We start from the raw sequence: 15,041 nt of genomic DNA, 5'->3' as shown, positions 1-15,041 counted from the left end.
TATTGACACAGCACATACAGGCCTGCGAATGATAAGATAAGGTTGGGTGGTGCCATAAAAGTTGAGTCACGTATATTTGGTATGCTTTTTTCACAATGTGTTGGCTTAGCCTTTTTTTTTTTTTTTGCATTTTAGGTGATTTAAAATGACATATTGTAGGTGATTAAAAAAACAACACTGACCAGTTCACTGTTTCTATGGAAGACGGTGTTTATTTTCTCAAGCTGACTCACAGGAAATGACATGGATGATAACATTTTACTTTAGGCCTCAAACAAAAAATGGCTTAAAAATAAACATCATCTGTACTATAGTGCAAATGTAAACCTAGTCAATATACATAAAGCTTACTTTTAATATGTGGTAATATAGTCTGTCCATGTGTATGTTTATATGTATATATATATATATATATATGTATGTGTGTGTGTGTGTGTGTGTGTGTGTGTGAGTGTGTGTGTTGACACACACTACCAGTGAAAAGTTTGTGGACACTCGACTGAAACGTTTCTCATGATGTTAATAAGCTTTTGATCAGAAGGTGTATGATTAAATGTGTGAAATCGGTGTTGTAGACCAAAATATAATCGTGCCGACATATTCATTTCTTTCATTAGAAAACTAACATGTTATTTACAAAAAAATACTTTTTTTTCAATGGTTGACTTGGAGCGAAATATTCGGAAAAGCAGCCAATAAGAGTCCAGCGTAGGTGTGAACTCCTTTAATACTGGTTAAAAAGCATCTCAGGGAGATTCCTCAAGAAATCGGTCGAGAAAATGCCAAGAATACATTTCTGGAAAGTCTCGGCAAAAAGCGTGTCCACTTTGATGATGCTAAAATATTAAATTATTTTGATTTATTTAGGTTTTTTTTTTTTATCACAACATAAATTTATCTTTACTGTAAAAAGTAAATAAATAAAACAGGGAAGAATTACAGGGTCATGCTGTAGCACAAGTTGCAAGAGAACAATGGGAATAGGAAGTGTGGAGTGGAATGAGAACAAGCACAGGATACAAACAGACTGCAAACCAAATTATGGGCGGATTTGTAGAGATTAATTCCCAGGCATCAGCCATGCTGTCCATTTGTAACGATGTGAAAATGTTATCATTCATCAAACTTTGGTAACCAGATCAGTTATTTCTCAACCAGGTGCAGAGAGAGCTTGAGCAAGGGATGATCCATGATTTCCTTAAGGAGGGGGGTTGGGAGTATGTTTTAAATTTACACATTATGGAAATTGTAATTGTTTTACACAGCATTTAGTCTTGGTGCTTATCGAACATAATAACTGCACTACTATCCTATACTGCGTGTGTTTGATTAGAAAGATGTGTTATGTTGTTTCGTGTTGCCGACTTAGTACAACCCCTTCTCTTCGACCAGTGGTATATCCCCCTGGTGCTGCACTCTTCAGTATGAGGGAAGCACTCTGGAGACAGGTGTGTGTCTCTCAATTTAAAAAAACTAAACTAATGAACTCCTAGAGCATGTTAAATAGTAGTTAGGATGAGATCAGAATAAAATATGGTGGTCATATTGGTGTGGACACTGTTATGTGTTATATGAAGGGTTATTCATGTTAAATACATGGTATATACTGTATCACGTGATGTTTTTATGAACGGTACAACATCTCAAGTATCAGTTCATGTCCTGTGTTTCTTGTCATGACTATGCAGAGGCTTGTTAATGTTGATCTGAGTCCAGTTTCCTTCCGTTTCGATAATACAAGTGGTTAATTTATTGCTGCACAGAGTGAAATGCACGCCAGTAATGAACGGTGCATTTTGGGTAATGCAGTTCATGACTTAAATCATGTTAAATGAGTTGAGAAAAGAACTGAACCTGTGAATTGTGACTTTGCGGTATTGTAGTTCCCTATATATCAGAGGAATGGGACAACGTATTAACTAAATGATGCATTTCCAGATTGTGAAACAAGAACAGAGACAACTGTGGTAACACTGTCCCATTTTATGATTGAAGTTATGAGTTGTTATATTCATATTTTTTTTGTTTGTTTGTTTCATTGATTTTCAAAATTCATCAATCTGGTTAGTTCTATATATAAATATGCCTTTGGTGTTGTTATGCATTTCATACCAGAAAGAAAACACATCCTGTAATAAGAGTCGGCTGGAAGCATTCTGAAGAGAGACTGTGAAACAAAAACGAGAGACGATTGTTGTAACATTGTCCCATTTTATGCTTTATGCAGTGAACACCCAAGAAAAGACACTACTGGTGTTTGTCCTTTGTTGTCCTGCTTGTCAGGTTGCTTCTGCGGTGTTTGCAAAATCCGCTACACATTAACACTTCGTCCATTAACGAAGCCTCCATCTCTGCCACCTTTGTAACTTCCCTTTCTCCCAGTCTGACTATTACAACTGACCAAGTGAAAAGAGAAGTGGGGAAAACCCTGTACAGGTAAGGCTGTGGGGCTGTGGAGTCAGCCCCAGGGTGCTGAAAACCTGCAGCAGCCAGCTATGTGTTCCCCAACTTTGGAAAACTTAATATATATAGGTTTACTGCCAAAAACAAAATACCCCAGTAATCTTAAGGACTATAGACAAGTTTCTCTCACTTCTCATAATGACCACAGACCTGTTTCTCTCACTTCTCATAATGACTACAGACCTGTTTCTCTCACTTCTCATAATGACCACAGACCAGTTTCTCTCACTTCTCATAATGACCACAGACCTGTTTCTCTCACTTCTCTTAATGACCACAGACCTGTTTCTCTCACTTCTATTAATGACTACAGACCAGTTTCTCTCACTTCTCTTAATGACCACAGACCTGTTTCTCTCAAAACAGGCCATGGTTTGTGAGGCTACAAAACTGTCTGTGGGGTCCCGCAGGGAACGGTCCTATCACCTTTCCACTTCACTATGTCTACACATCAGAATTTCAATACAACACCAGCTCAAGCCACCTGAAAAAATTTGGTGAATACTCCTCTATAGTGGGGTGCATTCACAATGGAGATGAACCAGAATACAGAGGATTGGTGGAGGACTTTGACATGTGGTGCAAGGAAAACAACATGCAGCTTAACATCAGCAAACGTACTCATGGTGGATTTCTGGCATGTGAAAGAGACTGCAAGATCGGGGGAGAAGGTGGATATGGTGCAGTCCTACAGGCACCTGGGGGTCTACCTGAACTGTGGATTGGACTGGACAGGCAACGTCAATGCACTATGCCATAAAGGCCAGAGCAGGTTCTTCTTCCTTCAGAGGCTTAGGTCCTTCAATGTGTGAAGTAGACTACTGGGGTTGTTCTATCCAATTACTGTCACCAGCGTTCTTTTCTATAGTATAGAATCACTGCAGGAGACAACACCAAGCACCTCAATTAGCTGATCATGGAAGCCAATTCAATCCAAGGACTAACTCTGGACTCACTGGTAACAGTCATTTTTGCTAAAATAATAAAAATTTAAAGTGCCATTCAAATGTTGCAAGTTTATAAGACATGATTTTCAAGGTAATTATATCTAGAAAACATAGCTTTCAGATCAGTAAGACAACTAAGGAATAAAACATGATGGGACATACTCTTAATGGACAAGTACCACAATAAAGTTGACTGTTTTACTATAACAGATATAACAGCATGTCCCTGTGTGTTTTATATCTCTAATACGACAACAATTTCCCAGTGGTAACGGTTTTTTTTGTTGTTGTTTTTTTTTAAAGAATGGCACGTCATATTGCTTATCCATATATAGTTACAATCAATGTTGTGGAACATCAGCAAACCAAGTTAAATCCTGTTATCACTTGCATAAGAGCAATGTAAAATGTAAAGATTAATACTTTACCTGGAGTTATGAAGGTACCATAATTAAAGACCTTTACAGTAAATGAATAATTTAACAACTAACATCAGAACATGAGCTTATGGCTCAATATGCCTGTATCTGATGGAGCATACAGTAATCTATTTACCCTACAAAGTACATTATACAGCAGGAGCATTATTGGTGCTTTGCATCCCCTAGACTACATCGTTTGGACATTAACCTTCATCAGTGTTTTGTGCAGTTTCATGAGTATGTTTGATGTGTTGTTTTTCCCCCTCCAGATATATTCCAAAAATCATTTTTTAGTGTACTATACAGTGAATAGGGTATAGTTTGGGACATGGGGTATGTCTAGCCTATAAGCAATTATAGCCTAGTAACAACAACAAAACACAAACCTTGACCTTTTTTTGACATTTGTACAATACCAACTAGAGCATATAGAACACTGGCTGTACTGGCAACAGTTAAAAGATTATATGGTTGCTATGATTTTTGTTTTGTTTTGTTTGCATTAAAAACCTACAACCCATCCAATCCAGACATTTATTCCACAGACTGATTTATGTTTCTTATTTATAGTTTATCTGTAGTTATTGAATAATATGCTTTAAAATAGACAGCTGGATTTAATCTGGGATTTAAGGGGTTAATTTAGACTTTGTGTGACAAAAGGTAGCATGATCATAAGAAGAAAATCTTTTTTTTCTTTCACGTTGAGCTCTACTGTTACCATTGTCTCTTTACTGTAGCTAAGAAAATAATAACAGGTGTTGAAGTTTGGTTTCAGGAACTGAAGGCTTTGTAATACGCTTTGTCATTTTTTTCATACTAGAACCGTTTGTGCTTTGTCATTTTTTGTACAATTGAATCCCACAGATACAGTTCTGAATGTAACTGCTGCTTCATATATATTGGTATATATTCATATGCCTATCTTACAGAGTATTATAGAGTATTGAGTTAGTTTGTATTATATATGCACCACCACTTTCATCTCAAGTTTGTCTAGAGCAGAATATATGAGCATGTTGGCTAAGAACTTGTTCTATAAATCATTTCTTTCAAGAACAAGTCTAGTTTACTGTTTAAGCAACGGCAATAAGCTTCAAACCACTGAGCCATAACACAATCCACAAACCACAAGAATGTAACACAATACATGGTTTCAGTCTCAGGCCCCACAAGGCCGCAATTGTTAATGCCATGTATCATATTCTCTTTTCTAATGAACCCTCCTCTACACGCAGTCTGCCTAGCGCCCAGGTGGATGGGTAATTAATGAATATTTTTGAACTGCATCATCAATAAGTAAAACCAGGTGGGCAAGGTTTCGTTCAATAAATGATCATAAAGATTACATGTCTGAAGTCTTGTTGTCATTGTCTCAGAGTGGTGACAGGTCATGGCAGGGAGCAATAGTTGGGGCAGAGTGATATAGGCAGAAGAACTGGCTGTTATATGAGCTTGTGGCTTCCTGCCCACCCTGGGAGAAGTGTGGGCAAAGAGTGGAGTGCCATATGTTGGACTGTATTACTAATCAGGAGCCACCTTCTGGTTTAAAATGGTGCTGCAGATGAATATTTGTTTCCACAAAAATGTAATTCTGTGCTGGTAGGACGTCCTGAACAGGAAAAGGAAAGGGAACACTTAAAATGCCAGTCCTCAAGAAGGCCATTTCCACTTAAACACATACAGTTGCAGTCAAAATTATTAAAATTACAATTATTCAAAATTAATATCAAATTCCACCAAGGTTTGGTTGGAGAAGTCATCCTGGAAGATTCTACAGGGCCATCACAGTCACTTGACTCAAACCCCAACGAAAATCTCTGGTGGGATTTGTAGAAGGCGGTTGCAGCACACAAACCCAAAAATATAACTGAACTGGAGGATATTGCTCGTGAGGAATGGGTTAAGATTCCTCAGGAACACTGCCAGAAGCTATGCTTCTCGTTTACAGCAAGTCATAACAGCAAAAGTGTGCTCTACTAAGTACTAATGATGCTTGCCGTGAAGGGGTTGAATAATTTTGAGACTGGAGAAATCATTATAAGTGGCATTTTCAGTTGAATTTGCGGGAAACCACTTGAAGCGTTCGTTGTGTTGAACTATTTCAATTGCTTTTGTTTGATTTGTCCATTGCAAACAGCTGAAAGTCTGTACATTTCGATAATAAACCTGATTTGCAATGGGGGTTGAATAATTTTGATTGCAACTGTACACATGCAAAACTATCTACAGTATTTAAATTATAAATATAGTTTAAGTATTAAAGTAAATTATTCTTGTTTATGCATCTTCTGTAAGATTGAATATGCTTTTCATGCTCAAAAAATCAAGGTGGCAACTGTACTTTTCCTTGTGGCAGGATTGGTAAAATTAAGAGTATATATTTTTTTCCTTTAGTATGTACACTATACGGCCAAAGGTTTGTGGACACCACACCCTCACACCCATATGTTGTTCTTCCCCAAACTATTGCCACAAAGTTGCAAGCACACAATTATACAACCGAAATCCATGAAGTTTGCCAAGATTTGAGTGAAAGAACTCGAGTGTCCTGCGCAGAGCCCTGACCTCAACCCCACTGAACACCTTCGGGATGAACTGGAACACCAACTGCACACCAGGCCTCCTTATACAACATCAGTGCCTGACCTCACTAATGCTCCTGTGGCTGAATGACCAAAAATCCCAACATCCACACTCCAGAATCTAGCGGAAATCCTTCCCAGAAGAGTGAACGTTATTTTAAGACTAAAGGGGGCAAAGCACATATGAGTGTGATGGTCAAAAAACCTTTAATGTCAACACCTTCTAGGGATTTCTCATTACTTATATGCCTCGCTCTCAAATGAAAATGATTGGTCTCTAACACGAGTCAGAGTCAGAAGCTTATAGGGATGTTAATGAGGCAATGGCTCCATCATGTGGTTCAATAACGTACTAGTATAATTCATTATGACATTACGCCACAGTGTTACTTTTCTTTAACAGCAGGTCTATAAGAAGTTCCGGCTGCAACACATATCACAGTTTTATATTAATGCGCTCGTTCTTATATGCTGTGTAGTGAACACAGACAAGTGGAGTGATGCAAACAGTGACATTTTATATATTGTAGGTAAGTACACGGTTTCTGACACTTCTTCTGCTGCTGCTGCTTTGGTGGCTCCAAATCCATAAAAGCTCGTGGACAAGAAAGGGGCAAAGAGGCACATCTGGAAATAATTTGGATTTGAGGCAGGTCACAAAGGGAACATCATCAATAACCAAAAACAGATTTGCAAACGGTGTAATCGAAGTTTTGTGACGAAAGGAGGAAACACATCTAACCTGTTAAAGCACCGACACCCGGATTTATGTCAATTTTTGGTTTTGTTACTTTTTTTTTTTTTTAAATTATCATTGTTAATTTGCTTGCGGTCAGGAGTCCTTATTAACTATTTAATGCTTTAACTATTATTGGGGTAAAAAAATGGGAGGACATGATGGGGTGTACTAATTTTACACATCAGAGGCTTTTTGATGACCTCTATATATATCTGAAATGTATGTGTTAGAAAATAATAGATGTGTGGCTAGCACTGTTTATCCATCCATCTTCTATACCGCTTAATCCTTTTCAGGGTCACGGGGAACCTGGAGCCTATCCCAGGGAGCATCGGGCACAAGGCGGGGTACACCCTGGACAGGGTGCCAATCCATCGCAGGGCACAATCACATACACACTCAGACACCCATTCATACACTACGGACACTTTAGACATGCCAATCAGCCTACCATGCATGTCTTTGGACTGGGGGAGGAAACCGGAGTACCCGGAGGAAACCCCCGCAGCACGGGGAGAACATGCAAACTCCGCACACACAGGGCCACGGTGGGAATCAAACCCCCAAATGTCTTTAATCAGTCAGAAAATAATTTCTACTCTTGTCTGGATAAGTCTAGTAGCTTTAATAATGAAATACTTGAAGTATACAGAATGGCAATTAGCATGTTTTTGTGTTTTGCGTTGGTACCGAAATTGGTACCAAGTACCGTGGAGTTTTACCGGTATTGGTACCGACTACTGAAATTTTGGTACCGTGACAACCGTACCCTGACCTCAACCCCACTGAACACCTTTTGGATGAACTAGAACACCGACTTCACCTCTGACCTCCTCACCCAACACCACTGCCTGACATCACTAATGCGCTTGTGGCTGAATGATCACAAATCCCCACAGCCATGCTCCAAAATCTAGTGGAAATCCTTCCCAGAAGAATGGAGGATCTAGTATTATAACAGCAAAGGGAGACTATATCTGGAATGGGATGTTCAAAAAAGCACATATGGGTATGATGGTCAGGTGTCCACAAATCTTTGGTCATATAGTGTAACCTGTTTCATGAACATTATTCCACAACATTAAGTGTAAATATAAACTGTTTTTTTTTTTTTTTAAATGTATAAAATGATTATTCACTCACTCACATTCAGTTACTGCTTTATCCCGATCAGGGTCATGGTGGATCCAGGGATATGAAATGATATGAAATGATATGGCTTGGGCTATGAAATGATTAATACGTATGAAATGATTTTTAAAAATGAAAATGAATCACTGGCATATTACTGTGGAATGAGAGGAGTAAAACACTTCGGGACAAACTGTTATAGGAAAACATGCAAATGCAGCATGGTGACAGTAACTCCCTTTGCATTGAGCTGCATCACCCAAAGCCATTTTTGATTACTTTCCGATAACAGCATGCTCCGTACGGTTTTTACTCCTAACTTAAAGAGTGGCAATCCTGATTTTTTTTAAAACGTCCTATTTGTATTGTTTCAGGGACTGAAGCATTTCCCCAGTCAGAAGCTGCGTCTCTGGCTGTACCACCTCATTTGAGGACAGTAGCTACAAGGATGCTTCAGTGACTGAGGGATCACCAGACTAAATTTACACTAAGAGAAAGACTGTGAGAGTCAGGATGTTCTTTGATTTCCTCTAGTTTAACCGTGTAAACGTGTCTTGAAAATGCTAATGGTCTATTATGCACAAGGTTCACAACTGTTGCTGTTGTCTCTTAGTGAGTTAACATTATAACATTATAACATTTTATATATATACTGTCGCGACGGACCGACAGCCGGCGCACATAATAAGAAAGTCGCTCCGTCCCCAACTGCCGCACCGGCACGAAGCGGACAGCCTCGTGCCAAACACACCGTCAGCCAGAAGGACCGTCACTGTGGGGCGGGACCGTTGACGCTACACCGGCCGGCGATTGGAGAGTCCGTCGGGGAAATTCCACCACTCAGGCGACGGCGGAGGAAGATAAAAGGACGCGCTTCCGGCCGCGCGGAGAGAACGGCTAAGAGACAGACTCCGTGCGTGCTCTTCAGCGGCATATAGGCACGCCAACATTAAGCACGACGGTATCCTCTCTCAAATCTCCAATCCCTTTCTCTCTCTCTCCTTCTCTCCCTGAAGGTGCGAGTGCGGACGAGACCGCCGGGTGGTGAGATCGCGTTCAACGGTGGATGACGGCACGGGAGACCCACGCGCACGTCTCGGGAACCCCGACACGCCCTCGAGAAGGTCACAACGCCAGCCACACCCCCACGAAACCCCTCGCACTCACACACCCTCACCTCCTCACGACAGACAACTTACACACGGACAAATAAAGCACCCATTTTGACTGCAACTTGTCTCTTGTGGGTCTGTGCTCCGCCCTCCCCTGGGCTAATTCCCCACCACTGGTGGAGGATGCAGGCATAGAGTACAGACTCGCCTACAAACAAGCACCGGGAAAAGAAAAGAAAAAAAAAAAAAAGAAGAAGGAAAAAACCCAGAGAGAGAGAAAAAAAACAAACAAACAAACAAACAAACAAAAAAAAACCATGGACCCCACACTGAAACACCTGCTGGAGACTAGCATCCAGCAGCAAGCCGTGACACAGCAGCTCGCCGAAAGCCTTCAGGTCGCAACCCAGATGCTGATTGGCCTGAGGATTGAGACCCCCGCCACCTCCATACCCCTCCCCGACCCGGGACGCGAGATCCGCCGCCTGCTTCCCCCCCTCGCCCCCGAAGAAGATCTTGAGGCGTACTTCGAGGCCTTCGAGGGTATTGCCCGCCGGGAGGGGTGGGACTGTGACGACTGGCCTTGCGCCCTCGGCCCGCTGCTCACGGGAGAGGCACGGACGGCCTACTATGCCCTCGAACCGGAGGAGGCTGCCGACTACGCGGCAATGAAGGAGGGAGTCCTGGCATGGTGTGGGCGAACCCCCTACCAGGCAGCGACAGAATTCCATCGCTGGGCTTATCGACCGGGGGCCCGACCACGCGGGCAGCTGAACACCCTCATTTGGATAACTAAAAGGTGGCTCCGGCCAGATCAGCATACCGCCGCGGAGGTGGCGGAAAAAGTGGCTGCAGACCATTTCCTGAGGGCATTACCCCGCACCGAACGCCAGGCCGTAGGGGCGCAAGCACCGACAACGCCCCAGGAGCTCCTAACCGCCCTGGAGCAAACCATGGCCACCCTTGAGCTCAGCCAAGGTGAGCAGCGGCTCCCCGACCGGCCTTTGGTGCCCCTGGCCCCCGGTCCAACCGCCAGCCCCGTCCCGGCACCTGGAGGACTCGCCAGAGGTCGCCCGTTCGTGTAACCCCCGTGGACGAGCCCATGCCTACAGAGCCGGAGATGGAACCTGCCCGGCCGCTTCCGAAGCCATGGTTAGCGGGCTGCGCCCTCCATCTACAACAGCCGCCGGAGGCCCCCTCCCTGACGGTGTGGGTCGAGGGGAACCCGGTAACCGCCCTGCTGGACACCGGGAGCACGGTGATCCTCGCCCGGCCCTCCATTCTACCCAAAGGGCGTTGCCCGGAGGGGGTTCTCACCGTAACCTGCGTCCATGGGGACACCCGGGAAGTTCCCGCAGCCGAGGTCCAGATCCGGGGCGAAGCCGGGGTCTGGCCCCTCCAGCTGGGCCTGATCCCCGAGCTCCTGGTGCCCCTGCTCCTTGGACGGGACTGGCCAGGATTCCCGACGGGCCCGACAGCCGAGCCCAGCAGGCCACGGCGACGCACGAAGAGGACCCGGGCCCGGCAGGCCTACCTGGCCCAGGACGACGGAGACTCCGCCATGGAAGGTAAGGCCCCCCAACCCACTAACCCTCTGTGTTCTGTCTTTCACCAGGTGAACCGGGAGGGGAAGTTCGGACGGGAGCAGAAGGAGGACGACCGCCTGAGGCATTGCTGGGCCCAGGTGCGAGTGATAGAGGGGGTTGACCAGAGCCCTGACCTGAGACTCCCTACTTCGTACTTTCTCGTCCGGGGCGGTCTCCTCTATCAGTGGGCCTGCTGCCGCGGGGAGCAGATGGACCTACTGGTGGCGCCCAAACCCAAGACTCCAACCGTACTGCATCTGGCTCATACCCATCCCCTCGGCGGCCACCTGGGCCCACGAAACACCCTGGAGAAGCTGAGGGACCGCTTTGTGTGGCCCGGGATGGACGCGGAGGTCCGGGCCTTCTGCCAGCAATGCCCGCAGTGCCAGCGCACTGCCCCACGGAGGCCCCCACCGGCGCCCCTTATCCCTCTGCCCATTATCAGCGTCCCGTTCGAGCGAGTGGGCATGGACCTCGTGGGCCCCCTTCCCAAGTCTGCCCGGGGCCATGAGTACATCTTGGTCATTGTTGACTATGCCACCCGGTACCCCGAGGCGGTGTCGCTGCGCAAAGCCACCTCCCAGAACATCGCCAGGGAGCTGGTACTCCTGTTCAGTCGGGTGGGGATTCCAAAGGACGTGCTGACCGACCAAGGTACGCCTTTTGAAAAAATTAAATTAAATTAATGGCCGATTTGTGTCGACTGTTACAGGTGAAGCACCTTAAGACGTCGGTCTACCACCCGCAAACCGACGGGCTGGTCGAGAGGTTCAACCAGACGCTCAAACGGATGCTGCGCCGGGTGGTGGACGAGGAGGGGAGGAACTGGGACCTCCTCCTCCCCTACGTGCTCTTCGCCGTCCGAGAGTGCCCCCAGGCGTCCACGGGCTTCACCCCCTTTGAGCTCCTGTTTGGACGGCGTCCACGGGGACTGTTGGACGTGGCTCGCGAAGCCTGGGAGGAGCAACCGTCCCCCTTCCGCTCAGTCATCGAATATGTGCAGGAGATGCAAGCGAGGATCAACCGGGTAGCTCCAATAGTCCGGGAGCACATGCACGCCGTGCAGGAGGAGCAGCGAAGGGTATACAACCGCCCAGCGCAGCCCCGAGAATTCCAGCCGGGGGATCGGGTCCTCCTGTTAGTACCCAGCAGCGCCTGTAAGTTCCTGGCCCGGTGGCAAGGCCCGTATACAGTCCTCGAGCGCCGAGGCCCTGTCAACTACCGCCTGCAACAGCCTGGTAAGTGCGCGGAGGAGAAGCTCTACCACGTGAACCTGCTAAAGAAGTGGGTAGAACCGGCCCTGGTAGTGTCGGCGTACGCGGCCCGGGACACGGACCATGGCAAGCGTACCTTGGTCAGTTTGGGGGAGGACCTTACCCCCGCCCAGAGACAGGAGCTCGCTGAGTTGGTAGACCAATTCTCTGATGTGTTTTCGGCCTCCCCAGGGATGACCCAGCTGGTCCACCACGAGATCAAAACTCCTCCCGGCGTAGTGGTGAGACAAAGGCCCTACCGTGTTCCAGAGGCCCGACGCAAAGCCATCGAGGAAGAAATTGGTCGAATGCTGCGGGATCACATCATAGAGGAGTCCAACAGCCCCTGGTCCAGCCCCATCGTCGTCGTGCCGAAGCCGGACGGGAGCATGCGGCTTTGCAACGACTTCCGGAGGCTGAACCAGGTATCGGAGTTCGACAGTTACCCCCTCCCCCGAGTGGACGACCTCGTCGAGAGACTGGGGAGGGCCCGGTTCATATCTACCTTGGACCTGACCAAGGGCTACTGGCAAGTTGCGCTAGCGCCGGACGCAAGACCCAAGACGGCCTTTAGCACTGCCACCGGCCACTGGCAGTACCGGGTTCTCCCCTTTGGGCTACACGGGGCACCCGCAACGTTCCAGAGGATGATGGACATCCTCCTGCGGCCCCACCGTATGTTTGCAGCTGCCTACCTGGACGACGTAGTCATCCACTCCTCCACATGGGCCGACCACCTGTTTCATCTAGGGGAGGTCCTGAAGGCGCTCCGGGAGGCCGGCCTGACAGCCAACCCCAAGAAGTGCCACCTAGGGCTGACTGAGGCCCAGTGCCTGGGATACCGCATTGGCCGAGGGATGCTGAAGCCACAGACAAAGAAAATCGAGGCCATAAAGGACTACCCCCGACCAACATCGAAGAAACAGGTACGTGCCTTCTTGGGGTTGGCGGGGTACTACCGGAGGTTCGTGCCTAACTTCTCTGCTGTAGCTTCCCCCCTCTCAGATCTCACGAAGAAGGGCCAGCCAGACCGGGTCAGGTGGTCGGCCGACGCAGAGAGGGCCTTCCAAGCCCTGAAAGGTGCCCTCACCAGCGCGCCGGTACTGCGCAACCCGGACTTTGCCCTCCCTTTCACGGTGCACACTGATGCGTCCGAGACCGGGCTTGGCGCCGTCCTCTCGCAAACCTTCGACGGAGAACACCCGGTCCTCTATATCAGCCGGAAGTTGTCCCCCGCTGAGAGGAAATACACAGCCATCGAGCGAGAGGCCCTGGCAATAAAGTGGGCCATCGAGGAGCTGCGGTACTACCTGGCTGGCCGGCACTTCGTCCTCGTAACGGACCACGCCCCCCTACAGTGGATGGCCAAGGCCAAAGACACAAATGCCCGGGTAACACGCTGGTTCCTCGCGTTACAGGATTTCTCGTTTCAGGTTCAGCACCGGGCGGGGGCCCAACATGGTAATGCAGATGGGCTCTTGCGACGAGACGCACTCTGGGCCCACCACCGAGCGGCAGTAGGCTCGGAGCTGAGGGGGGGGGTACTGTCGCGACGGACCGACAGCCGGCGCACATAATAAGAAAGTCGCTCCTTCCCCAACTGCCGCACCGGCACGAAGCAGACAGCCTCGTGCCAAACACACCGTCAGCCAGAAGGACCGTCACGGTGGGGCGGGACCGTTGACGCTACACCGGCCGGCGATTGGGGAGTCCGTCGGGGAAATTCCACCACTCAGGCGACGGCGGAGGAAGATAAAAGGACGTGCTTCCGGCCGCGCGGAGAGAACGGCTAAGAGACAGACTCCGTGCTTGCTCTTCAGCGGCATATAGGCACGCCAACATTAAGCATGACGGTATCCTCTCTCAAATCTCCAATCCCTTTCTCTCTCTCTCCTTCTCTCCCTGAAGGTGCGAGCGCGGACGAGACCGCCGGGTGGTGAGATCGCGTTCAACGGTGGATGACGGCACGGGAGACCCACGCGCACGTCTCGGGAACCCCGACACGCCCTCGAGAAGGTCACAACGCCAGCCACACCCCCACGAAACCCCTCGCACTCACACACCCTCACCTCCTCACGACAGACAACTCACACACGGACAAATAAAGCACCCATTTTGACTGCAACTTGTCTCTTGTGGGTCTGTGCTCTGCCCTCCCCCGGGCTAATTCCCCTACTATATATATATATAAGGAGGCTGCTTTGAATGCCAATAACTTGCTATGGCAGAAACTGTAATATCATGTCCATCATGTCCACAAACAGGAGTGACAATGAGGCCCTAATAGCAGCAACACAATGTTTTTATATGTGTACCAGTTTCAGAGATGATCTAATGACGTTTCTTTGACAGTGAAAGTCTGGGTTTGTCAGGGTCTAACCTATTTGCTACCTAACAAAGGGTGAAACCACTTTTCAAATATATAAAAATGTAGGCCTATTTTTAACCCATGATTAGTCTGTGAGCCAAAATCCTCTGGGAAATCCAAGCCTGTCTTTTACTTTGCACTTAGCAAGATACCACATTGAATATTCAAAAGCTCAGCTGGGTAATTTGTTCAACTTTAACTGAAGTAATAAGATCAAACCGGATGATCATATTAGGTTACTTTGTGAGGGAGTATCCCCTCTTGGTCTGTTTGCTCTGAACACGTTCATTGTCCTGATCCAAGCTAAAACTATTCAGACATTACGACTGCTTACTAGTCACTCGTTTCTAGCCAGGTAGGACATATAGGACATATAGGACATAGGCCTATTCCAGATTTAGACCGAAGCCTGTAAAGCGTTTTAGCGGTAATGTG

Source organism: Ictalurus furcatus, chromosome 22, assembly GCF_023375685.1.
Source record: "Ictalurus furcatus strain D&B chromosome 22, Billie_1.0, whole genome shotgun sequence".
Classification (NCBI taxonomy): Eukaryota; Metazoa; Chordata; class Actinopteri; order Siluriformes; family Ictaluridae; genus Ictalurus; species Ictalurus furcatus.
The sequence above is the reverse complement of the archived record's forward strand: the minus strand, read 5'-3'. Positions refer to the sequence as shown.